We start from the raw sequence: 27,719 nt of genomic DNA, 5'->3' as shown, positions 1-27,719 counted from the left end.
TAATCTAAAATATTTAAAATTGCCTCCTTGCCTTTGGAATATTGAATTTTTGCATGATATATGTGACATAGTATTTCCTTTTCCTTATCCTCTTTTGGAAGTATTTTGCTTCTGAATCTGAGAATTTTCATTTTTTCTTTAGTTCTGTAGGCTATTTTATAATCAATATCTCTTCAATTATTGTCTCTTTTTGATTTTCCCTGCAAGGACTCTGACACGATGTCTTGGTTCTTTACATAGCATGCTTTAAATTTCTTAGTTTTTCTTTCATCTATTCTATAGCCATATTATTAAGTATTTCATTCTGGATATTTTCTTCAGGTATATCGTCTAGATCTCCAATTGTCTGTGCACCACATCTAATATTTGTTGAACTGCATAATTGTATTTGTTCAGAAAATATCAATAACTATACTTATGTATCTAGAAGTTCTACTTTTATTTCTTCACCAAGTATAACTATTTGTTTCATATTATGTTCTTGTTGCAAGCTCAGCTTTATGATTATTGATAACTACTGTTTTAGTCAGCTTTTTTCTCACTGTGACCAAAACACCTGACAAGAACAACATTAAGGAGGGAAAGTTTATTTCTGGTTCATGGTTCCAGAGATCTCAGTTCATAGAAGGGCAACTCCATAGTTCTGAACCTAAGGTAGAATTATCATGACAGAAGGACGTGGAGAAGGAAAACAGCTCATGACATGGAAATCAAGAAGTAGAGAACTCCGTTTACAAGGAACAAAATAAATCCCAAATGCAAACTCCAGTTACATACCTCCTCCAGCCATACCCTAACTGCTCCAGTTACCATTCAGTTAATTCCTATCAGTGGATGAGTCCACTGATTAGGTTATAATTCTCATCATCTAATCATTTCACCTCCAAATCTTGCATTGTCTCATACATGAGCTTTTGGGGGACATCTCATATCTAAACTATAACAACTACTTTAAATACTTCATGCACAGATTCTTGATTCTAAGAAGTGTGGTCCAAATTGCAGAAATTAAGCCATCCCTTTGCTACCATTGATTATCATTCATTGTATCTTGCTTGCTTTGATGGTGCATGCTTGGAAGTAATTGGTTGCAAACACATCGCTTAATTAGTTAGGTTCTGTGAACCCAAGTTAGAGAAATTTCCTCTAGAGAGGTACAGCTCTTCTAGTAATAGGATTTGGAAATATCATGATTCATGAAGGTCTCAGTTCATGATACAAAGTGGAAATCATATGCCAACCCTGTCCCTCACACCCTTTCTGAGGGCAGAAGGCTTAGTATTAGCGTTACAAGAAGATTCACACTCAGAGACACTCCCTTCGCCAGCATGTGCTGTCTGACCTTGTACCTGTCGTGCTGACTCCAATCATCTGCTACTCTAACCTCAGTTCATTTCTTTGTTCATTTCTTTGTTTGGAAGAGGGATGGTGGACTTTGCAGACCACCATGCCTCAAGGAGTATATCATTTGAAGGATATAGCTGTTCTATAGAAGAAACCTCCCTCAAAGCACCCAGTTACCCCAAATGCCAGAATCAAAAGCAAGTCCCTGATTCCTGCTGTTTTTCATGGCCTTATACATACACTAATGGAAGAATGACTAGAAGCCACTTTTTAAAAATTGAGAAATATGCAACTTATCAAAATAACAAACTTCATTTAGTTGTATTTAATATCATATGCACCTCAGATAAAGCATTAATCTCTAGGATATATTAACAGAAAATATAAATAAAAACTTAACACCTGGCCATTTTGAGATAAGAGCCAGGCCCTGTAGGACTCCTGGTCGGACTAACTGAGCCCCATCTCCACCAGGACCCCCAGACGGACAGACTGCACCTTAACACCAGGACCCCCAGGTTGACTGATTGCACCCCGCCTCCAGGATCCCGCAACCAGACTGACCACACCCCACCTCCAAGACCCCTGCCTGACCAACCGCACCCCACCTCCAGGACCTCCAGCCAACCACACTCACACTCCAGGGTTGCAGCTCCCCATTTGCCGACACATTTGGAAGCCATAGCAACCATTTTGGATAATCCTGGAAGCTATATCTTCCATCTGTAGGTGGGGCAAATCCCATCCTGAGCCACCTGCTGGAGACTGAAAGCTCATTGTAAGGTACCTCTCATGCATCAGGCTACTGAACACTGGGAGGTTTGAATATTATATAACTTTTATAGTGTAGATTTTCTTTTTTCTCCTTATTGAAAAATTTTAAGTTTTTATTTCTTTACTTTTCTTGCTCTCTTTTCCTTTTGTTTACCTGTTCCCTCAGAGTCTGTTTCTCCCTTTTCTAACAACCAACTTCTTTTGAATACACTCTCACTCTTTCTGTTATCTAGAACTTCCATATATTCTTTTCTTATCCCATTAACAGCTACATCCTACACTCCTCTGAATCCTCTTTGTCCTCCATTAGAAACTGCAGATCTTATTGCAAATCTGTTTGTTATACTGAAGATAATAATTGAACTCATTCTGTTTATTATGACAATATTGTTAACATTCTCATAGGGGCTATTTGGTTTAGAGTTGCATAGTGTCTAAACTGGGCACTGCTAATATTGATCTCCCCCTTAAAGAAAAGGTTTTGGAAACCTATAGGGTCACTGTAATCCTATAGGGGGGAAACTGCAATACCCCAGATCTGCACTGCTAGAGGGAAATATACATGAACAACATGAAAAAAACAAGGGAAGAAAATGATCCAAACAAATCTAGATTCTATATTAATAGAATCCAGTGACAGTATGGTAGAAGAAATGTCAGAAAAGGACTTCAGATTATACATGATTAAGATGATTTGTGAAGCAAAGGATGAGTTAAGAGAGCACATGCAGGCAATGAATGATCATACCAATAAGCAGTTGAAAGAGCAACTGCAGGAAGCAAAAGATCATTTCAACAAAGAGATAGAGATTCTCAAAAAAAAAAAAAAAAATGGAAATCCTTGAAGTGAAGGAAACAATAATCCAAGTAAAAAAACTCAATGGAAAGCATCACCAACAGATTAGATCACTTGGAAGAAAGAACCTCAGACAATGAAGACAAAATATTTATTCTTGAAAATAAAGTTGCCCAAACAGAGAAGATGGTAAGAAATCATGAAAGGAACCTCCAAGAACTATAGGACATCATGAAAAGACCAAATTTAAGAATTATCAGGATTGAGGAAGGCACAGGGATACAAACCAAAGGAATGAACAACCTATTCAATGAAATAATATCAGAAAATTTCCCAAACCTGAAGAATGAAATGGAAAATCAAATACAAGAAGTTTACAGAACACCAGATGCACAAAATCACAACAGATCCTCACCAAGGCACATTATAATGAAAATGCCTACCATACAAAATAAAGACAGGATTTTGAAGGCTGTGAGAGAAAAGCATCAGATTACATATAGGGGGATACCAATATGGATATCAACAGATTTCTCAGCCCAGACTCTAAAAGTTAGAAGGGCTTGGAACAAAATATTTCAAACTCTGAAAGAACATGGTTGCCAACCAAGAATCCTATACCCAGCAAAACTAACCTTCAGATTTGAAGATGAAATAAAATCCTTCCATGATAAACAAAAGTTAAAAGAATTTACAAATAGAAAGCCTGTGCTACAGAATATTCTCAACAAAATACTCCATGAGGAGGAAATGAAAAACAACTACAGGTGAGCAAAGGGAGAAACTACCTTAAAGAAAAATCCATTCAAAGGAGAAACCAAGCCAAGTTAAAAACCAAAAATAAGCCCAAATGACTAGGAATACAAATCATATCTCAATAATAACCCTGAACATGAATGGCCTAAACTCATCAATCAAAAGACATAGACTGGCAGAATGGATTAAAAAGAAACCTTAAAACCAAATAAGTAAATAAATAAATAACCCAATGAATAAATGGGCTAAAGAACTGAACAGTAACTTTACAGAAGAAACAATTGATCAACAAATACATGAAAAAATATTCAACATCTCTAGCAATTAGAGAAATGCAAATCAAAACTAAGATTTCATCTCACTACAATCAGAATGGCAATTTCAATACAATAAATCTTGGTGAGGATGTGGGGAAAAAGGTACACTCACACATTACTGGTGGGAATGCAAATTGGTGCAACCATTATGAAAAGCAGTATGGAGATTCCTCAGAAAACTTGGAATGGAACCACAATTTGCCCCAACTATCCCACTCCTTAGTTTATACCCAAAGGACTTAAAATCAGCATACTACAGTGATACAGTCACATCAATGATTATAGCACCTCAATTCACAATAGCTAAACTATGGAACCAACTTAGGTGTCCTTCAACAGATGATGAAGGATAAAGAAAATATATATATATATATGTATGTATATATATATATATATATATATGATGGAATATTACTCAGCTTTAAAGAAGAATGAAATTATGGCTTTTGCTGGTAAATAGATGGAGTTGGAGAATATCATGCTAAGTGAAATAAACCAAACCCAAAAAACTAAAGGTCAAAATGATTTCTCTGATATGAAGATGCTAATTCACAATAAGTAGGGATGGGGTGCTAGGAAAGAACAGAGTTACTTTAGATTAGGTAGAGGGGAGTGAATGGAGAGGAAAGGGCATGGGGAAAGGAAGGACAGTAAAGTGAAACAGACATTATTACCTCATATACATATATGACTGCATGACTGATGTGATCCTATAACATGTAAAATCAGAAAAATGAGAGATTATGCTCCATTTATATATGATTTATCAAAATTCATAAATACACTCTACTGTCATGTATAACTAATCAGAATAAGCTTAAAAATTAAAAAATAAAATAAATAATAAAATCATTCTTCATCAATTCAAAAATATTCCATATATTTTATTATTTACTTAGTCTTTTATCCCTAGCAACAATTATTTCTCAAATCATATTAGTTCCAAAGAAATAAAGTGTTATACCAAATAATTCTATCCCTCCATTTTTCCCCTGGAAAATAATCTTTTCTTGCATCCAAGACTTTTCAAATGTATTAGCTTTTTCACATACTAGCAAGAAATCACAAGGAAGCCAAAGTCTCACTCACCAAAGTAAAGGAGAAAAAGAAAAGAAAATTCTATCCAAGAATTAACATCAGATAGATGTATAAGATCTTTAAAAACATAACCACAAAATTCTCCATTTATGTATAATAAGTCAAAGTACATCCTACTGTCATGTATATCTAAAAAGAATAAATGTAAGATTTTTTAAAAAAAAACTATTGAGGGATAGAAAGATACATAATTTTTTATCAACATAAGTACCATGTCCCCAATCAAGAAAACTTACTACAATAAAAATATTAATTTTTCCATGTTTATAAATCTCAATCAAAATTCCAATGGGATTGTTTGAAGGTTGACAAAATGGTTCAAACATTTTTTAATTGCCACAAACAAAAGCATTTTGGAACACAATATTTTAAAGTGGCTCAAGAACAGATAGATAACAAGAACAGACATAATGCACAGAAAGAGAAAAAAGTTTATATTAGTTTTAAGTTTTATATATATATATGAATTTTTTTTTTCAGATGACAGTTTTTATTTAAACACACAAAAAACGTGCCCATGAACTGTCTATTCGTTTTCTTCACTGCACAGCCTGGCCTTGGGATTGGTGACTCTGATGGCCAGTTGGGCTGCTCCTTCCAGGATGGCTTTGCAATTCTTGGAGGAAATGCTGTGAGCAATCTCAGCACAGTAAGACCTGTTGCACATGAGTAGCACTTCCGGCTCCTTGAGGTTGTGGAACTTCCTTGACCAGGAACTTCCGGAAGCCGCTGGGCAGCCTGTGCTTTGTCTTCTTGTTGCTCCCATTACCAATAATGGGCATCAAGATCTGGTCCTTGAATCTTCTCCGCACCCTGTTGTCAATACCTCTGGGTTTCCGCCAGTGGCGTTTAATTTTGACATATCAGTCTGACTGGTGCGGGATGAACTTCTTGGTCCTCTTCTTGACGATTTTGGGCTTCACAAGAGGTCTGAGGGCAGCCATGATGCCTAATACAGACGGTAGCCACCTCCATAGGCAGCGCAGAGGAAGAGAGAGGAAGGTGGCACGCAAGGGCTGATGGGACGTCTTAAATTATATTTTAAATACTTACTCCCCACCTTACTCTCCCACTCCAGACCTCTTTGACCCTCATTCTACTTCCTCTTCCTAAGAATCTGACAACTCTAATTACTTCATATAAGTGGAAAAACAGTATGTGTCCTTTGTGACTAGTTTATTTCACTTAGAATAATGTCTTCAAAGTTCATCTATGTTGTAGCAAGGTTAAAATTTTCTCCCTTTTTAAAAAGGCTGACTAATATTCCGTAATATGTCCATATCAAATTTTGTTTATCTCATCACCAGTTAATGATTACTTCAGTTGCTTCCACCTTTTGGCTTGTGTGAATAATGCTGCTATGAACATGGGTGTGCAAATATTTCTTCTAGTCCCTTCTTCTAATTCCTTTGTATATAGGACCAGAAGTGGAACTGCTGGATCATATGGTAATTCTGCTTTTTATTTTTGAGGAAATTTCCTACTGTTTTCTAGAATGGATCTGCCATTTTATAGACCCAGCAAGAGTGCACACGTGTTCCAATTTCTCTCAACACTTGTTTTCTGGGTTTTGTTCACTTGGTTTTTTGGGTTTTTTTGGTTTTGTTTTGTTTTTTTTAAATAGCCATCCTAATGGACAGGAAGTGGCATATCATTGTGGTTTCAAATTGCATTTCCCTTATGATTAATCATCTACTTTTTCAGAAAATTTCAAATAAACAAAGTATTATTACTGTAGTCACCATGCTGAACTTTAGTGCTCCAAAACATATCCATCTTATAACTAAGAAAATATATCTTTTGAGTAGCATCTACTCTTTTCCACCACTGCACAGTCCTTGGTAACAAACCCTTCTACTCTGTTTCTATGAGTTCAACTTCTTTTCAGATTGCACACTTACGTGAGACTATTCAGTATTATATTTTTGTGTCTGGCTTACTTCACTCAGCATACTGCCTTCCTGGTTTCCCCTATGTTGTCAAAAAAAATCTTTTGACCAATTTTAATTGGCTCATTTATTTTTTTTTGTTGAGTTTTAAGATTTTTATATATGTATATTAAATATTTTAAATACAATTTGATCACCTTTTAATTTTTGTCTTTTTCATTTCAATAGATAGATTTTTCACTTAATTCTTCATTTTATTGGTTCTTTAGAGTTTTACATGACAGTAGAAATGTCAATCCCAAAAAACCAACGGCTGAAGATTTTCTTTGATATGTGGAAGTAACCCACAATAAGAGGGTGGAGGAGAAGAATAGAAGTTCAGTGGATTACATAAAGGGGAATGAAGGGGAGGGAAGGAGAAAAGGGAAAAGACAGCAGAATAAATCTGACATGACTCTTCTATGTACATATAGGAATAGAGCACAGCTAATCTCACCACAGTGTACATCCACAAGACTGGGGTCCTATTTAGAATATACATGTTAAATATGAATCCTTTGGGAGATACATGATTTTTCAAATATTTACTCCCATTCTGAGGGTTTTCTTCTTACTCTGTCAATAATATCCTTTGATCCACAAGTTTTTTAATGTTGACAAAGTCCAATTTGCCTATTTTTTCTTTCATAGACTGTGCCTTTGGATTCATAAACAAGAAATTGTCATCAAATCCAATGTGAAACTTCCCCTATGTTTTCTTAAAAAGTTTTAATAGTTTTAACTCTTAAATTTAGATCTCTGAACCACTTTAGTTAATATTTGTTTATGGTATTAGGAAAAGATCCAACTTCATTCTTTTGCATATGGATACATTAAATTAGCTTTCATAATTTAATTATACAGTGAGTGGCATATTAAATCAACAGAGGAAAAAATAACTCTTCAATAAATGGTTCTGAGACAATTACTAGCTAATTGTATATAAATAAACTAAAATCATTCACTCTCACAAACCAAAATATATTACCAAAGGATTGAAACATTAAATATAAAAAATCAACCTCCCAGGTAATGAAGATTATAAATAGAGAATCTGTGCACACACACACACACACACACTAAGAAAAACACCTTACAAGGAATTAATAAAATGTAAATCCAAAGACTACATCTCTTTTTGGCTGTCAAACTGGCAAGGGTGAGATAGAATGACTTCTTTCTTAATGACAGTCCTCTATTCCTGCATATGAAGAATGCACATCATCAAGAGGAAAACTCTGCCAATTGGCAAAATGTATGAAAAACAGTGAGAATAATCCCACTCAAATAATTCCCAAGCCCCAGATGATACAGACAATTTACCAGGAAAATATAAATTACTATAATTGATTTTAAAAAGACCAAAACACTGAATGTCCTATAAACACAAGAAAATGGGAAAAGTGGTCAAAAAACTATGAGCTAATTCTTTAAAAACTTCAATGTAGGGTTGGGGATATAGCTCAGTTGGTAGAGCGCTTGCCTCGCAAGCACAAGGTCCTTGGTTCAGTCCCCCACACCTCAACAAAACGAGAAAAAAAAACCTTCAAGATTTCCAAAACTGTTAAAATTTTTTCAGAGCACAGAGGGAGAAAAAAGGAAACATTTCAAATTCTTCTTACAAAGGTCATCCTAACAATTACAAACTGACAAAAATATCACACAAATAGACAAATTACTTTCAAAAGGAGGTACATAATTCTTAAATAAAATCTTTGAAAATAGAATTCAGCAGTACATTAAAAAGAATAAAGACTAACATGGGGGGGGGCTCATATCAGGAATGAAAAGATGGTTCAGGAGGAGGAAGTATATTCATAAAATTAATCATTGATGTGACAAAAAAGAGAATGATATACTCATTCAGTAGATGAATAAAAGATATTCAACATAATGAAATCTCCATTTTCTTTTTTTTTTTCCATTTTCTAAGGAAAAAAGGAACTCTTAGTTTAAGAGGACAAGATATAGATGCCCACAACCTCCATTTATATTTACAATTATTCTGAAAATGCTACTGTAGTGTACATAACTATGAAAGGGCATGAAATCTCCCCCAAACCCATGCCCTATTTAATCCCCACCCATTGTGTAGACAGGACTGAGTAGGACCCAGTGCCATCTCCTTATTAGGTGGAAGGATTTCAGGGATGTACAGTCGTGCACTGCTTAATGGCAGGGACATGTTCTGAGAAACGTGTCATCGGGTGATTCCATCCTGGTGGGAATCACCTGGTGGCCTAGGTGTGGCCTTCAGATGCAATCAAGAGACATGAGATGTGTGAAGCTGCTGCTGTAGTCACAAGGCAGACTGTTTTACAGGAAACTGGTTTTTTTATAAGGAGTATACTTTAATGATTTAAAGCACAGTATAATAAATCCACAAACCAGTATAATTCATTTATTATCATTATCAGGTATTATGTCCTGTACATTATTGTATATGCTATATGTTATACAATTGACAGCACAGTTGGTTTGTTTACACCAGCATTACCACAAACACATGAAAAATGTGTCGTGCAATGATGTTAGGATGGCTGTGATATCACTAGGCATAGGAATTTTTCAGCTTCACTATAATCTTATGATATGCCACCATCATAGATGCTGTCTGTGTTTGACCATAACATCATGTGGTGCATGATTGATTCAGGTCCCAAGTCAGCTGGTGTTGAGTTAAACAGAAGGGAGACTTTCTCAGGTGGGCCCTTGGAGAATAGGCAGTCCCTGATGTTAAAGATGTGAAGCATCAGAGGGATTCTGCTGCTGGTCTTAAATAAGCTGCCATGCTGTGGATGTCTCTAATTGCTGAGAGTTTGCAAGAAAACAGGGGCCTGATTCATATAACCCCCAGAATGAATTCTGCCAAGTTTGGGAGATTGGAAGTGGATCTTTCAATAATCAAGCATCTGAATGAGAGTGAGTCTGGCTTCACCTAGATTTCAGCCTCCAGACCCAAGAAAATCATCCCAGACTCCTGGTTCATGGAAACTCACAGATAATATATTTGTGTTTTTCTGAGTGGCTAGATTTGTGGGAATTTGTTAAACAGCAGTGAAAACTAATACAACCAGTAAATAAAATTGAACTTGAAAAGGAAGAAAAGTTGTAAGCATTGGAAAGAAGAGGGCAAAATTATTACTATTTGAAAATGATGTGATTAATTAGGAAACCCAAGGGAATTGATTGAAAAAACAAGAAACCATTAAAGAAATATATTACCTAATCACAAAATCAATATATTAAAAAATCATACTAAGAGTTATATTTGTTCAGCACTGACTGAATTCCAGACACCTATGAAGTGTCTACTCTAACTTTTTTTTATCCTGGTCACTTTAAAATGTGTATGTGATTCTTGTTCCTGGGTACACATGAGAAATGAAAGCACAAAGGTTAGATGGCATGTCCCCACATTACCATGGTAGACAGTGTGAGGAAACAAGTTCTTAACTTACAGAGGAACAGCTTTCCTACACTTATGAAAGCAAAGAATGGTTACAAAAGAGAATAAAATTAAAGATTCTATTTAAACCAGCAAACAAAAAGGCAGAATGTCTTCTCATACACAGCCTAATACAGGCAGAGCGAGATTAATATGAAGAAAGTTTTAAACATCTACTGAGGAGCATAAAAGACTTCATTATTAGATGGGGATAAAAAACATTCATTTTTAAAATAGAAGGACTAAATAATGTATAAGTTCCATTCAATTCTAATTAAAACATAAAAAGGGAAAAAGAAAATCTATGCAATAAAAAAGTGAACTGTTTCATCACATGGAAGGAAATAAAACGTACTCTCTATCTCAGTCTTTAAATCAAAATAAGTTCTGGAAGTCTCTAAAAAGAAAACATAAATTAAAACATGAATTTTGTAGAAGAAAGTGGGAGAAATTTTTAGGACAATCTTGAATTCAGCCTTTGAGGCACAATGTGGTATCAGGAATTGTAACAGAAAATATCAATAAATTAAATTTTTTAAGTTTATGTTTTTAAAAATACATGTGGTAGATTGAATCTCTGTTCTTAATCTCACATCCTGTATTATAAGTAAAAGTCTGGAGGATTTAAAAAGATGGCAGAAAGGAGCTAGACAGTGAGTCCTAATCTCCTCACAAAACAGAAAAGAGGCAGTGAAGGAAAAGCAAATTAAAAAGTGAGTGACAAAATAAATTCTCTAAGATTCAATATTATAAAGACTGAGACCTGGAGTGACTTTAAGACAAGGTACCAAAGGCTGAAGTTGTGGCTCAGTGGTAGAGTGCTTGCCTAGCTCCAGTGAGGCTCTGGGTTTGATCCTCAGTACACATAAAAGAAAAATAAAGGTATTATGTTCACCTACAACTAAAAAAAAAAAAAAATAGGTAACAGAGTAGAGAACAGAGTAGAGAATAAATATAGGGTTCCCTAACTCCAAACCTGATGCAGGGTAAAGGAAGCAGGGAGGGACAAAAGGCAGCAGGAAGGAGGAAAATCTCCTAAGTTCACCCACTTAAAAATATTTGAAAAGGCAGACAAAATTTAAAGTGTGACAGAAACAGCAGGGTCTTTAGAACAGAGCAAACAGCTTAAAACCAAACCATGAAAAGAACACAGAGCTGGGTGTCCATAGCCATCTTGTGGAGACCTGAGTCAACTAGTGACCCCTTAAATCAACACAACATCTTCTCACACCCAAACAGCTGCAAATTAAACCAGAGAGAACACCACCTACAGAAGGACCTCTTAATAATCTGGCCAAAAAGAATTTCTACAGGGACCACTACTAGCCAAAAATTGCTGAAACCCACAGACCTCCCCTCACCATGAACAAGGAGTGTGGTGGTAAGGACCTGTGCTGGGAAGTGTGCCTAACCCTGCTCAGCCTCTGCCACCCAGGAAGGGTGGAGAACTCTGCATAGTGTCCATTCACTCGGAGAGAGATGTAATGATGCAGCTTTGGCCCCATTCAGAGAAAAGCGGATTCACCAGCACCCAACAGCTTTGACCACTGACATTGTTGACAGGCACAGTAGGAAGCCTAGGGACTCCCTCCAGGATTGTGGGGTGCTTTACAAGAGGGAAACTGCCTAAATATTCAGTGACATGGAGACCTGGTTCCCATATGGTGACAGTCATAGACAGAAAGCTGCTACAATAACTTCCCTGAATACCCCAGGAAACTTCAGCAAAAGGCATCTGCAAAGATAGCCAGAGAGAAATGAGTTAAGGTGGAAAATTACCAGAGTCAAGTCAACATGTAGTGGCTGCTCCCAACCTTAACTGGTGCCCAGACTGATCCATGATCAAAACTGTCAAGCGAGAGGGCATCGTTTGGATACTGGCAGGACCTTTTGTCAGACACAGTCAACAGAGAAAACCAACATCCACCATTCACAACCTGGTGCAATGGTGCCCAGGTGATCCACCTGAATTCTCTCACTACAGTGCCCCAGAGAGTAACATCAACCAGGGGAATACTTCTGAACCACAAAACACCCACAGAAAACCCACAACCAGAGTACCTGTGCTCACAGATAGTTATCAGGATCTTCATCACCATGAAAAGAATTCTGTAGAGGGATACAGGTACACAATGAGTCACAGTAATCAGAGGGACACTGCAAAGCCTCCTTCCTGAACTAATACACAAAAGAGAAATAGGCAAGTCACAATACTGCACCCTCCAAGCAGTCAGCCTGAGCTGACAAACCAGAAGCTACTGATGGGAGGTTCACAGCAACTAGGCAATTGGTTCCAATGCCCTGCAACTCTGGAGAGATCCACAGTCAAAGACAGATGGACTTCTACTCAATGTCCAAACCCCAATTAAATCCAAATTGAGATTCAACAAGAATTTCCTTCACTTTGACATGGCTTACTATAAATAACTTTAACATCAACTTTGATCACATACTTAACTTTAACTTGAATGATAACTGTACCCCACTAGCCAAATTGTACCTTCAACCTATTTGAATGTATGTCATGTAATGATTTAAACAAAATCACAATAGATTCAATCTTAAGACACATTATAATGGATATGCCTAACATAAAAAATAAGGATAAAATATTAAAAGTCACAAAAGAAAAAAGTGACTGGTCACACTCAAAGAAAAACCAATCTGTATTTCAACTGATTTCTCAACCCAAACCCTAAAAGCCAGAAGGGCTTGGAATAATATATACCAAGCTCTGAAAGAAAATGAATGCCAACCAAGAATACTATACCCTGCAAAATTAAGCTTCAGAATTGAAGATGCAATAAAAACCTGCCATGAGCAGGGCACCATGGTGCATGCCTATAATTTGAGGGGCTAAGGAGTCTGAAGCAGGAGGTTCACAAGTTTGAGACCATCGTCAGCAACTTAGTGAAGACCTAAGCAACTTAGAGAGATCCTGTTTAAAAATAAAATATAAAAAGACTAGGAATGTAACTCAGTGGTAAAGTGCCTCTGGGTTGAAACCCCAGGGGGAAACATAACTTTTATGATAAACAGAAGCTAAAAGAATTCATAACTAGAAAGTCTCCAATACAAGGCATACTCAATAAAATATTTCATGAATAAAAAATGAAAATTAAAATGAAAACCAGTATAGGGAGGAATTATACTAGAAGAATATTCAACTAAAGGAGCATCAAATCTGATTTAAACATTAGAAATAAATAAAAATTTCAGGAAATAAAAATCATCACTCAATAATAATATGGAATGTAAACAGTCTAAACTCTTGAATCAAAAGACACAGTTTAGAAAATTGGATTAAGAAACAAGATCCAACAATATGCTGTGTCTAAGAGACTCACCTCACAGGTAAAGACATCCACAGATGGAAGGTGAAAAGGATGGGGAGAAATATGCCACTCACATGGGACTCATAAACAAGTATGGGTAGCTACTCTCATATCAAATAAAGTATACTTCAAGTCAAGATTAATCAGAAAAGACAAGAGAAGTTCACTTCATACTGCCTAAGGGAATCATACATCAACAAGACATAATGATTGTAAATATGTATACCCTAAACAATGGAGCATCTATATACATAAAACAAACCCTTCTCAATATTTAGAATCAAACAGACCACAATGCAATAATGCTGGGTGAATTTAACATGCCTCTATCACCACTGGATAAATGATCCAAATACAAACTAAGTAAATATTCTATTGAACTAAAATATACAATTAATAATATGGACCTAACAGACATCTGTAGAATATTTCATCTATCAATGACTGAATTCACTTTTTTCTAAGCAGCACATAGAGCATTTTCTAAAATAGACCATATTTTAGGTCAAAAAGCAAATCTTAGCAAATACAAAAAAATAGAGATAATAACTTGTATTGTACCAGATCATAATGGAATGAAACTAAAAATCAACAGGATGAAAAGCAGAAACCACTCCAACACCTGGAAATCAAATAACACACTTTGAATGATGAATGAATATCAGAAGAAATCAGAGGAGAAATAAAAAAAAATCTTAGAAGTAAATGAGACTAGTGATGCAACATATCAAAATCTCTGGGCCAGTAATGAAGGCAGTTCTAAGAGGAAAGTTCATAGCATTGAACTCATACATTAAAAGAATAGAAAGATATCAAATAAATAATTATAACATTATATCTCAAGGCCCTAGGGGAATAAAAGAATCAAGTAACACCAAAATCAGTACAAGACAGGAAATAATTAAAATCAAAGCTGAAAGCAATGAAACTGAGGAAAAAATACTATAAAAGATCAATGAAACAAAGAGTTGGTTTTATGAAAGAATAAAAAAAGTTGATAAACCCTTAGTGAAATTCACCAAGAAAAAAAGGAGGAAAACCTCAAATTATCCAAATTTAAGCTGAAAAAAAAAATATGACCACAGACAATACTGAAATCCAGAGAAACTATTTAGAAAATTTATACTCCAATAAGCTAGAAAATCTTGAAGATATTTAAAAATTTCTAAAAACATATAACCAACTCAAATTGAACTATGAGGATATAGAAAAATTAAACAGATCAATATCAAGTAATTAAATTGAAGCAGCTATCAAAAGCCTTCCAAGAAAGAAAAGCACAGGATCAGATGGTTCTCAGCTGAGTTCTACCAGACCTTTAAAAGAAGAAATAATAGCAATCCTCCTCAAATTATTTCATGAAATAGAAAAGGAGGGAACATTACCAAATTCATATCACCCTGATACCAAAATCAGACAGACACATCAAGGAAAGAAAACTTCAGACCAATATCCTTGATGAACATAGGTGCAAAAAATTCTTAATGCAATATTGGCAAACTGCATACAAAAATACATTTAAAAGATAGTGCACCATGATCAAGTGGGTTTCATCCCAGGGATGCAAGTTTGGTTCAATATACATAAATCAATAAATGCAATTCACTACATAAATAGTCTGCATTTAACAAAATACAATACTCATTCATGTTTTTTTAATTATTTATTTTTTCAAATTTTTTACAGAGCCCATTCATGTTTAAAACACTAGAAAAAGTAAAGATAGAAGGAACTTACCTCAAATTTGTAAAGTTTATATTGGCAAACCTAAGACCAACATTATACTGAATGGAGAAAACCTGAAAGAATTTCCTCTAAAAAATAAAAAAGAAACAAGACAAGGATGCCCACTTTTACCACTCCAATTCAACATAGTCCTAGAAACTCGAGCCAGAGCAATGGGCAAATGAAAATTAAAGGGATACAAATAGGAAAAGAAGACTCAAATTAACTGTTTGCTGATTACATGATCCTATATTTAGAAGACCCAAAAAATTCCACCAAAAGACTTCTAGAGCTCATAAATGAATACAACAAACAGGATACTCAGTGAACATTCACACTTCAGTCATGTTCCTATACTCCAATGGTGAATCTGTCAAAAAAGACATTAGGAAAAATATCCCATTCACAACACCCTCAACAAAAATAAAATACTTGGGAATCAATCTAACAAAAGAGGTAAAACCTCTACAATGAAAACTATAGAACACTAAAGAAAGTAATTGAAGAAGACCTTAGAAGATGGAAAGACCTCCCATGTTCTTGGATGTACAGAATTAATATTGTCAAAATGGTCATACTACCTAAAGCACTAAATGGATTCAATGCAATTCCCATCAAAATTCTAATGGCATTCTAGAAAAAGCAGTTATGAAATTCATTTGGAAAAATAAGAGATCCAGAATAGCTAAAACAATCCTTAGCAAGAAAAGAAAAGCAGGAGGCATCACAATACTGAACTATTATACTGAACAAATTATATTAGAGAACTATAGTAACAAAAACAACAAGGTACTGGTATAAAAACAGGCATGAACACCAATGGAATAGAATAGAAAACAAAAAGACAAACCCACATTAACTATAGTTTTCTGATACTAAACAAAGGTGCCAAAAATATGGAGAAAAGATAGCCTTTCTAACAAATGGTGCTGAGAAAACTGAAAATTCATATGTAGAAGAATGAATTTTAACCCCTATCTCTCACTCTGCACAAAACTCAACTCAAAGTGAATCAAAGACCTAGGAATTAGATCAGAGACTCTTCAACTTTTAGAAGAAAATGTAGGACCAACACTCCAACATGGCAACAGGAACTAATAACTTCCTTAACAAGACTCTTAAAGTTCAAGAAATAAAATAAAAAATCAATTAGTGGGATGACACCAAATTAAAAAAACTTGTGCACAGCAAAGGAAAGAATTAAGAGCATAGAGAGCCCCAGAATGGGAGAAAACCTTTGTCTCTGCTCCTCAGATAGGGCACTGATATCCAGAATATACAAAGAACTCAAAAAACTTAAGACACACACACACACACACACACACACACACACCAATCAATATATCGGAAAAAGAAGCAGAAAATTCTCAAAAAAAGGAATATAAATGGTCAACAAATACATGAAAAAAGGTTCATCATCTCTAGCAATCAGGGAAATACAAATTAAAACTATCTGAGATTTCATCTCACTCCAGTCAGAATGGCAATTATAAAGAATACAAGTAACAATAAAAACTGGCGAAGATGTGGGGAAAAGGGAACACTCATACATTGTTGGTGGGATTGCAATGTAAGTGCAACCACTCTGGAAAGCATTATGAGGATTTCTCAAAAATATAGAAATGGAACCACCATACAACCCAAATCAGCATACTACAGTGATGCAGCCACCTCAATATTTATAGCAACATAATTCACAATAGCCAAACTATGGAACAAACCTAAGTGCCCTTCAATAAATGAATGGATAAAGAAAATGTGGTATATATACACAACAGAGTATTACTCCATAATGAAATATTACCATAAAGAATAATGACATAGTGGCATTTGCTGGAAAATGGATGGAACTAGAAACTATCATGCTATGTGAAATATGCCAGTCCCAAAAAGTCAAAGGTCAAATGTTTTCCCTGATATAGAGAAGGTAATCCGAAATAAGGGGGGATATGAAAAAATAGAAGAAAGATCAGTGAATACATGAAGGGGATTGAAGAGGAAGGAGGAAGGAATGGGAAATGGAAAGAACATTGGAATGAATCTGACCTAACTTTCCCATGTACATATATGAATATGCCACAGCGAATCTTACCATCATGTATATCCATAAGACACCAATTTATAAAAAGAAAAATAATAAGTAAATAGCAGAAAGATCAGTAGAGTAAAGGAATGGGATCAGGGGAAGGGAGGAGGAGAGGGATAGGGAAAGTACTGGGGACTGAATTAGTACAGATTATATTCCATGTTTTTGTAATTTTGTCAAAATAAATCCTAATGTTAGATATAATCAAAAAGAACCAATAAAATGCAAAACTAATAATAATTACCAATGAAAGAAAGAAAGAAAAAGAAAGAAAGAAAGAGAAAGAAAGAAAGAAAGAAAGAAAGAAAGAAAGAAAGAAAGAAAGAAAGAAAGAAAGAAAGAAAGAAAAGGAAGTCTGTATCTATGACAATTGAGTGGGTGGAGTGCCCATCCCCACCCCAGTGCTGGGCTTGACCACAGGACTTGCTCATCCTTGCTGGATAGAAGTGGTACCTGCCATCACCTCCAAGACCTGTGGATACATCATATGCGCTCTCCCACCTCCTCCTCACACAAATGGCCACTGACCTCTTTAAGTGTAGGCATAATGGCTACACTTAAATGGACATGTGGCACAGATCCCAATTCAACCAGAAGCATGCAACCCAAACTGGTACCATTCAAGCTGACCTAAAAACCAGAGGAGAACATAAAGGCTTCCTAGTGTCAATCACTGAGTTTGGGGTGATTTTTAATGTAGCATTATTGTGGCAAAAGTCAATGAGCATATTTGTGTGGTTTACAAAGAACAAAATCCAGGACCAATTTTAAATGTAGAGAATATTAATAATGCATATAATAGAAAAAAAGATCGACTTTCTTAATTTACAAAGAGTTCATATATAATAATAAGAAAAAAGAACAGCTCAGTAAGAAATCATAACTACTACAAAAGGGATGTTCATATTTTAATGGAGAATAAACCTATAAGAGGATGCTTAAATCTATTCAAAAATTTTTTAAAAGTCAAAACAACAAGATAAATCAGATTTCTATCCATCAGATTGGCAATGTTTTGGCGAAGTTTTGATGAAACCCAGTAGTGACAAAGACAGAGGGGAAAATGATCCTCTTAAATATTATTGGTATAATTTTATTATACACTTCCTTGGGGGTGATTCTATAATATTTTTCAAAATAAAAAAGTACATACTCAGTGGTTTCACTACTGGGAATTTAATGTATAGACATTACCAGAAGCACACCAGGCCATTCACACAGAATGTTTACTCTTAAAACCTGAGCCAGTGGGTAGCAATAAAGCACTCATTGAATAAACTTAAATTTACATATAATATGAATATATGCATTATGAAGTTTGAGGTGAATATGTTTGGGTTGATGTGGAAAAATCTCAAAGATAAATAAATGACAAGCAGGACATAGCCTAGTGTGCACAGAAGGATTCCATTTGTGTCAAGAAAAAGAAATAGATAGATGTTGGTACTACAAAAATGTCCTCTCTGGAAGCAGGCCCAAGAAACTCAGCAATGAGAAACTGAATTAGGGAGAAGCAGAAGGGAGACTTGTTTTGAAATATGCAATTGTCTATAATATTAATCTTTAATCCACATATGTCTGATATAATGCATGTTTTAGCCTCTGCAGACCATTTGAAGCAGTAATTCCATTTCCAAGAATTCCTGGTATTAAGGGTTATTTATAATTATGAAAACGGAAATGACCTAGGTGTTCAGCAAGAGGGAACTGCTTCTATTTATTGGGTCTTTCCCAGTTGCCAAGATAAATTACATTATAGAAGAATATTTAATGCCATGCAGACACCTTCAATAAAAGAAAAAGAAGAGAAGGAAAAGTCACAAAATGGATAAGGAAGAAAAGCTACAAAATGCATTGGAAGGTGGCTATTTTCCCTTTTGCGAGGTATATACAGAAACCTACACACAAATATAGGAAGAAATCAGTACTTGTATCTCAAAGTCATCAAGGCTATCTCTGGACAGTGGGATTTTTGGCTTCCTCCTTTTTTCTTTTCTATTTCCCATGGTTTATGCATAATTTCTGAGAAAACACATTATTAAAACCAAATCTGAGTTCTGGCTTCTAAGGGAGACAACTCATGTCAGTGTACGTAGCTCCCTCTGATGCTTCCTGCTTACAGGTAGGAGAGGTGGATGGGGTTGACTGAATTCCAAGATTTGCACCTCAAGGGCCTTTGGCTTCAGAACAGACCCTGATGGCCTCTGGATCATCTTGGCCACTAGCCTCAGTAAAGGAGAAGGAAACTAGGCTTTGTTAAGGCTTATGTGAAGAGGGTCCCAGACGACAGACAGTAACAAATAAGGTATGTGATAGGGGATGGTAGGGAAGTCTGGTCTTTCAGGGAGGGCTGGCAGGCAGGAGAGATTCTATGTGGGCTGCTCTTCTTGGATGGAGAACAATGAGACTTTAAGAGAATACACAAATTTCAAGGATGAATTCTAATCAGTACCCAATACATTCCAGAGCTTCTGTCCTGCTCCCTCTCTCAACCCAATATCAGAAAGAAAATAGTAGGCAGGTATGTCATCCTGCTTGGAAAAGAATATTATATAAACCATTTGCGGATCGTTTTTATTTGCTTCTTTTAGAAGTCTCCTCTTTGCATAACAATAAAAACAATGTATTTGTTGATACAGAACATTAATTCCATTAAAATCACATTATGTGTAATGAAAAGCTATCAGAGTATAATTATGCAAGCAAATTCACAGACCCACATCAACTTTTAAATCCACTGGAATTACAATAGGAACTGAACCTGTCTGGTAGAAAAATTATTCTTTCATTTCCAAATGATTTTGAATAAAGACCCATTGTACTAATGCAATAAAACATGCACTATTTTTGCAAACTCCAAAATCCGAACCTCAAGATGCCTTTGCTTGAGTTTTCTCAGGGCCACTGGTGCCAGAAGCTGTGGTCTCAGAATTAGTCCCAAAGAACATATCCTTCTCAGAATTCTGCCCCTGGAGCCCCCTGCCCATCTGCCTGGACCCCAGAGGGTCCTCTGAATTTACGCACTTGCTCAGTGACCAGTGAACTGGGAGCTGTGCTCTCCAGCCCAGGCTGGCCTCTCCCCAAGACTAGCCTTCTGCTCTCCTGATGGCGATTTAGGGAAGAGCACTTCTGTCCTTCAACCTGGTGAGGTTCTGAAAGGAGGCTGAGGGTCACACAAGGGCAGGGGAGGAAGGGGCTTCCTGAGAGAGGGCACAAAGAGTGCTTCTTGTGCTTTGGGTCACCCCAAACTGTCCACCTGGTTGAAGTAACACACAATGGAACAGGGATACTCCACCCAGGCCCCCAACCCTCACTCATCCTCTTCATCCACTCACAGGTACAGATAATTCTAGAAGCACTAAGTAGAAGGTGGGGACCTGGACAACTCATACAAAGCTGGTGGCATGAGGGCACCCTCCCCTTCTGAATGGGTGGACTCAGAATCTGTAACAGCAGTTTTCACTCTTCACTCCTGTTCCCTGGCCTTTTGACTGGCACCCATGTTCACCTCCTGCAGAACTGCCATGTGTGAGGAGCAGGGGCCTCTGGCTCTCTGAATCAGAGAACCCACCTTCAGTCTGCACCAGGCTGACTTCAATCCCACCCCTGCTTCTTGAATACCCTGCTGCACTGAATGGCTATCTCTTCCCTCACCCCCTCTCAGCTGCCCCTTTGAGGTTGCTCCCTCCACTCAACATTCTCCCCATGCCTTCTTTTCCCTCCACATGGGAACTGTCCTGGTAGAGCTCACTACTTCTGTGGCTCCATCCTTCAATTTGCATCTACACCTGATCCAGAGATCAGTTGCCTCATCAGCAGGCCAGCTGCTCCACCAATCTATGCATATCCCTGTCCCAGAACTAGCTGACCCCAGAGCATCCTCTCCCTTCATCAGAAACCCCCCATTCACTCAGGTGTGCCTGTCATGACTCCCCTGCTCTTCTCCTACCCACCTGAATTTCAAATGCCTCCAAGTCAGGTACACCCTCCTAACTCTCATCCTCCAAGAGTTCGTGTCTTGGAAGCATCAACCCCAATGCAGTCATGTTAAGAATAGTGAGACCTTTAGGAGGTGGGGCCTAGTGGGAGGTGGTTAGGTCCATTTGGGGTGCTGCCCTTAGAAGGAATTAAGGCAGCTTTCATGGGACACTGAGTTAACTCTCTTCAGCGACTTGTTAAAAAAAAAGTGCAAATCTGGCCCCTCCCATCCTCTGGATTCTTGTCTTTTCAAGTGATCTCTCCCTATGGTACACCCTCTTGCTTATTGTGATGCCATCAACCTTGAGGCCTTCACTAGAGCTGAACCAGTGCTGGCTCCATGCCCTTGAACCTCCAGAAATGTGAGCTAAATAAACTTCTTTTCTTTACCAAGTACTCAATCTTGGGTATTTTGTTACAAAAAGAGAAAACAAACTAATAGAATTTCTTTTCATTTCTTTTATATTGCTGGTGGAGTGCAAACTGGTGCAGCCACTCTCAAAAGCAGTATGGAGAATCCTCAGAAACCTTGGAATGGACCCACCTTTTGACCAAGTTATCCCACTCCTCAGTTTATACCCAAAGGACTTAACATTAGCATACTACAGTAATGCAGCCACATCAATGTTTATAGCAGCTCAATTCACAATAACTAGATTGTGGAACCAACCTAGGTGCCCTTCACAGAAGAATGGATAAAGAAACTGTAATATATATACACAATGGAATATTATTCAGCCATAAAGAAGAATAATATTATGGCATTTGCAAATAAATGGATGGAATTGGAGAATATCATGCTAAGTGAAATAAGCCAATTCCAAAAAACCAAAGGTGAAATGTTTTCCCTGATAAGTGGATGATGATATATAATGGGGGAGTGGGAGTGGGGAATGAGAGAAGAATGGAGGAACTTTAGATTATGTAGAAGGAAATGAGAGGGAGGGGGTATGAAAAATGGTGGAATGTGACAGACATCATTACCCTATGTACAAGTGTGATTACACGAATGGTATGAATCTACATCATGCACAACCATAGAAACAAAATGATGTACCCCATTTGTGTACAATGAATCAAAATGCAGTTTGTAAAAAATAAATAATTAAAAAAAGAATTTCTGTTCACATGCAGAGGGTTCTATTTAAATAATTTTTATAATAACCAGATCATCACATTACTAATAACCTTTCCTCATTACACTATAATGCATGCTGGTCATGACATCACACCCTGTGTTGGTTGATAGCACCTAATGGCAGCATGGGTCTCACTGTATGAAAATAGCATCATTTATTGGAAGAGTCACCTACTATTGGCCTATGGACATTGTACAATACAAACGTGAGTAAAATATTTTTGAATAAACTTATAGAGATACAAATAAAGATTTACTTTTTTTCTGATCCAAGTTATTCTTATGTATACTTTGATAGTTGGATCGTTCCCTACAAGATACTACCACTTACAATTGTTTTGGCTGCTTCTTCTATTATTTACTTTAAACTTTCTAAATCTGGGGCTGGGGCAGGGGCTCAGGGGTAGAGAACTTTCCTATCACTTGTGAGGTACTGGGTTGAATCCTTAGCACCACATAAAAATAAACAATAATAAGGGCATGCTGTCCATCTACAAATACAAAAAAAAAAGTTTTTAAACTTTCTAAAGTTGATACTTGGACTGCCTTCTGATTATGATAATGGAGGATTTTCATTTTCTCAATGATCCTGACACATCAGACACAGCCAATTCACACACTTCCGTCCCTTTCTCCCCCTCACTTTCCCAATCTCAAGAGAGAAACAGTTCACCTTTTGACACTATGACTCTGTAAATGTTGTCCACAACTGAACTACAAGGAGTATTATAATTACAATGCCCTTTAGAAATCACATTATAATTTGTAATTGGAGTTAATTGCACTGGTTTCCTTTGTCTTTTACATATCTACCACCAATTCATCCTGAGTTCTCTGAGAAACCTGAGAGTTTCCTGCCCCCATGTTCCAGCACACAAAGGGCTCCAACCACTTGGGTTTTCTTGGCATGTACTTCTGAGGTCCCATCACCTGCTTTTTCCTACCTGGCTTTCCCAGGGACTTCCCTTCACCCTGGACTCCCCTTTACCTCTCTCTTGTGCTCTATCCCATTTTCTTGAAACTTCATTTTCTTTCTTCTTGATTTACTTCCCAATTTTTTGATGGACTTCATATTTTCCAGTGAATTACTGAGAGAAGTTTCAGAGAAAGTTAGATTTTTGAGACTCTGTAATCCCTAAAGGTTGAAAGGATGTGGAGGGTGGGGTGCCTGGTCCCCATGGGATTATCTGACTCTATATGATGGTGGAAGGACCTTGGTTTTGCATTCATTAAGTGCAGTGCTGGGCTCTCTGTCTGAACCTTGTAATATCTCTTTCAGTTCTGGGAATACTTCTTGTATCATTATTGACTCATGATTCCCTCCTATTGATTTGGCTGATCCTCTCGTTCCTTTTCTTGCACATTTTCAACTTCCTGATCTTTTTGTTCAGTTTTTTGAGAGACTCCTTAACTTCATCTTTCAACCCTTCTGTTTGGTCTTTAAACATTTTCATTTCAAAGAATCTCAAGTAGTCACGAAAGTAGAAAAACAAAAGTATTCAATCCAGCCCTTTAGTCCTTCACTGTGATTAATTACTTTTCCACATTTGCTTCATCCTTTTTTTCCTTGCTTTTTTTGAGACAAATTACAGCCATCGTGACATTTTGCCTGTCAATTTTTCAATATGCCTATCAAAAAAGTAAAGATATTTTTCTGTAGAATCACAGAGACATCAACACATCTGAAAATCACTAATTATACATAAATATTATAATATGATCTGTAAGTTCTAAATGCTGTTCCTTTCACATTTAAGTCTTTTGAACACCCAAGAATGATTATTTGGTGAGGAGTATCGATTGTTTCAGCACCGTTTATAGATAGCTCCCTCCCCTCTACTGGATCCGCTGTGATATCTCCATCATTTAGCAGAGTGTCACATAATTATTTCAGGGTTCTGTGTTGTTTTTTCTGATAGGTTAATCTACCTTTGTATTTACCTAATTTCTACAGCTCTAAACCGAGTCTTCCTACCCAAGAGCATGAATTCCCCTAAAATTAAGACTTTCCTTGGCCTATAGCTGTTTCATATTATTCTACAATTAGGTTCTTAAATTCCACTCTATCCTCAAAAAAAAAAAAAATCCTGTTGGAAATTTTAATAAATCAAATCTAATTTTAGAAAATAGTCATTTTCACAAAATTGTCTTCCTACCTCTATGACTATGGCATCTCTATATTTATCTAGGCTTCTGTAATGCATTTCATAAAGTTTTATTGCACACATCATTCACACCTTTTTTTTGCTCGATATAGTTCCAGGTTCCTTATTTTTGTGCTGTTGATGCCCTTTAAAATCAACTTTTTAGGTTGTGTCTGAATTATAAAAATACAATGTACTTTTGTATATCAATCTTCTAATAATTGTTAGTCTCATCATTTCAAATGATTTGTAGATGTCTTGTTCCTTATTTTAAAGGAGATACTTTCAATGCATCTCCCTTTACGAATGAAACCCTTCCATTAACTTTATATTGTTTTCTACAACTTAAGTTCTATTACATTTTTCTATATATTTGTCGATTTTATGTGAGCTGACAAATGTGTAGTAACTTAACAACTTTTCAATGTCTTCTGATCTGCAATTACATCTCCTTTGCACTTGAAACAGTGGTATTTGTACCTTCATGGTTTTTAATTCTTGCTTATTCTCACCAAGCTTGTCTATTTTGTTAAAATTTTCAAAGACTACCTTTGAACTGCCTTTTGGTCTTGTTGATTCTCTTTACTGTAACTTTATTTTTTATTTCATTAACTTTTATACCTATTTTTGCATTCTTTAATCTTAGTCCTTTTTTTTCCAAATTTACTTTAGCCCTTACTTCCCTTACTTTTATTCATTTTCAGATTTTCTTCTTTCTGCATATTTAAAGTTATTCATTTCCATTATAATTTCTTATTCAGCTAATGAGTCATTAAAATGTACTTTTAAAACTTCCAAATATGTTAGGGTCATTTACCAGTTTGTTATTGATTTATTACTCAATTAAACTGTGTCCAGGGAATATGATCTCTCTGATATTCACTCTGAAATTTTTTGGTACTTGCTCTATGGACTACTACATTTTTAGTATTTTAAAAAAATACCCCATGTTTAATTGGGAACATCTCAAAGAATCAGTATTATGTATATATCACTCATATCAAATTAGTTAATTGTGTTCTTTGTATTGCTAAATTATTTTAAATTTTCTTTCATAGATCTATTAATTGATATGCATTGAAATCTCTCCCTTTGATGAATGATCAATTTGTATCTCCAACTTGATCCACTTTTCTTTAATAAGAAGTATGATACATGACCAGTGTAATTCCACATCATGCACAACCAGAAGAACAAGTTATACTCCATGTATGTAAAATATGTCAAAATACTTTCTACTGTCATAAATAAAAATGTTTTTTTTAAAAGAAGTATACAAAGAAGAAAAAAGTATCTGTTTGGTGTATATAATGATCCTCTCTCTAACAAGGATTTTTGACTTTGTCTCTTCTGATAGTAAAATATCTCTGTCAAGATTCTTTTGGTTAAAGTGTCTGCCTAGCTCATCTTTTATGCCCTTTACTTTCAACCTTACCATTTCTTAAGTTTAAGGTACATTTTCAAAAGAACATATGGCTGTTTTTTTTGTTTTTGATTTAATCTGACAACCTATGTCTTTTAACAAGTAGGTTTGCTGCATTTACATTTATTTATTGAGGCCACTGAAATATCTAGGTGTGTTTCTATTTTTTTGTTTTCTGTGTTACCGCATTTTCCCTATGTTTTTAATATCATTTCTCATATTTTTATTGATTTTTGTTTCAGTTATCATTTCTTTCTTTTCTTTTAGGTTGTTAAAGAATGAACTTTATTTAAATTTATTACCATACTTCTAAAATTTTAGAAATTTAAAACTGGAGGAAAAATTCTAGTTTAACATGTCCATTATGTCCACAGGAACCAATGAAGCCCATTCTAAAAATTATAAGCTATACAGTAACATAACTGGAACCAATAGTCCCAGTTGCTGATCTTGTTCTTTTTCCCCTGTGTTCATTACAAAAGGACATACTCTTCTAAAAAAGCCATTTTGATGGTAGCAATTATTGGATACGGAATTCACTTTTAAGAAATAAAATGTAAAACCTTTAGTAATTTACAGCGATCTTAACCATTTACATTGGATCTTAATCAGGAGTTTACTGAAAGATAAAATAAATTCTTAAGTGTACATGGCTAGTTGCAGACTGATTATAATGTAACCATACTTTGATAACTGACATATATCTTCAGACTAGGATTGGTGAAGGGGAAATCTCCACTAATATTTTTCACCTTCCCTATGTGGTAGACACATTAATAAGATTTTTTTAGTGTTTCAATTATTGAGTTCTTGTGATGTCCCTCTGAATTGTGTGTCATCTTCCTTTTACTGTCTACTTCCAGTAGTTGAATTGTTTTATCATTCTTTTCTTTCCTTTTTTGGGAGGAGGGAATTCTGGGGATTGAACCCAGGGGGACTTTACCACTGAGCTATATTCCCAGTCCTTTTTATTTTTTCATTTTGAGACAGGTTCTTTCTACATTGCCCAGGATGACCTCAAACTTGTGATCCTCTTGAGTCTCTGGGATTACAAATGTGCACCACCACACCTGGCTCATTCTTTTATTTCTGTGTCTTCTACATTCTCTAAATGCCTGAGCATGCATTTTCCTTAGAGTATTGCCAATCACTACATGCCCATAGACTCCTTTTCTTTTCAAAGTGCTTTATTAAAGAAAAAAGAAATAGAACCCCAAAACATTATTATTATTATTATTATTATTATTATTATTTGTAGTACTGGAGGTTGAACCCAAGGGTGCTTTAGCACTAAGCTACATCTCCAGCCCTTTTATTATTTTTTAATTTTATTTGTTCTTTTTAGATATTCATGAAGTATAACTTATTCTAATTATGATCCTATTCTTGTGGTTGTACCTGATGCAGAGTTACCCTGGTTGTGTATTCA

The 27,719-nt window shown here is 35.9% G+C and overlaps 1 protein-coding gene and 1 pseudogene across 3 annotated transcripts in view; both read right to left on the bottom strand.

Moving 5' to 3' along the window:
* Positions 1-27,719, bottom strand: part of Entrep2 (endosomal transmembrane epsin interactor 2) — a 450,763-nt gene that overhangs the window by 240,166 nt on the left and 182,878 nt on the right. The window lies entirely within an intron of this gene.
* On the bottom strand, positions 5,612-6,029 carry LOC124977357 (60S ribosomal protein L32-like; annotated as a pseudogene).

The sequence above is a fragment of the Sciurus carolinensis genome, chromosome 2 (assembly GCF_902686445.1).
Source record: "Sciurus carolinensis chromosome 2, mSciCar1.2, whole genome shotgun sequence".
NCBI classification, from domain to species: domain Eukaryota; kingdom Metazoa; phylum Chordata; class Mammalia; order Rodentia; family Sciuridae; genus Sciurus; species Sciurus carolinensis.
The sequence above is the reverse complement of the archived record's forward strand: the minus strand, read 5'-3'. Positions and strand labels throughout refer to the sequence as shown.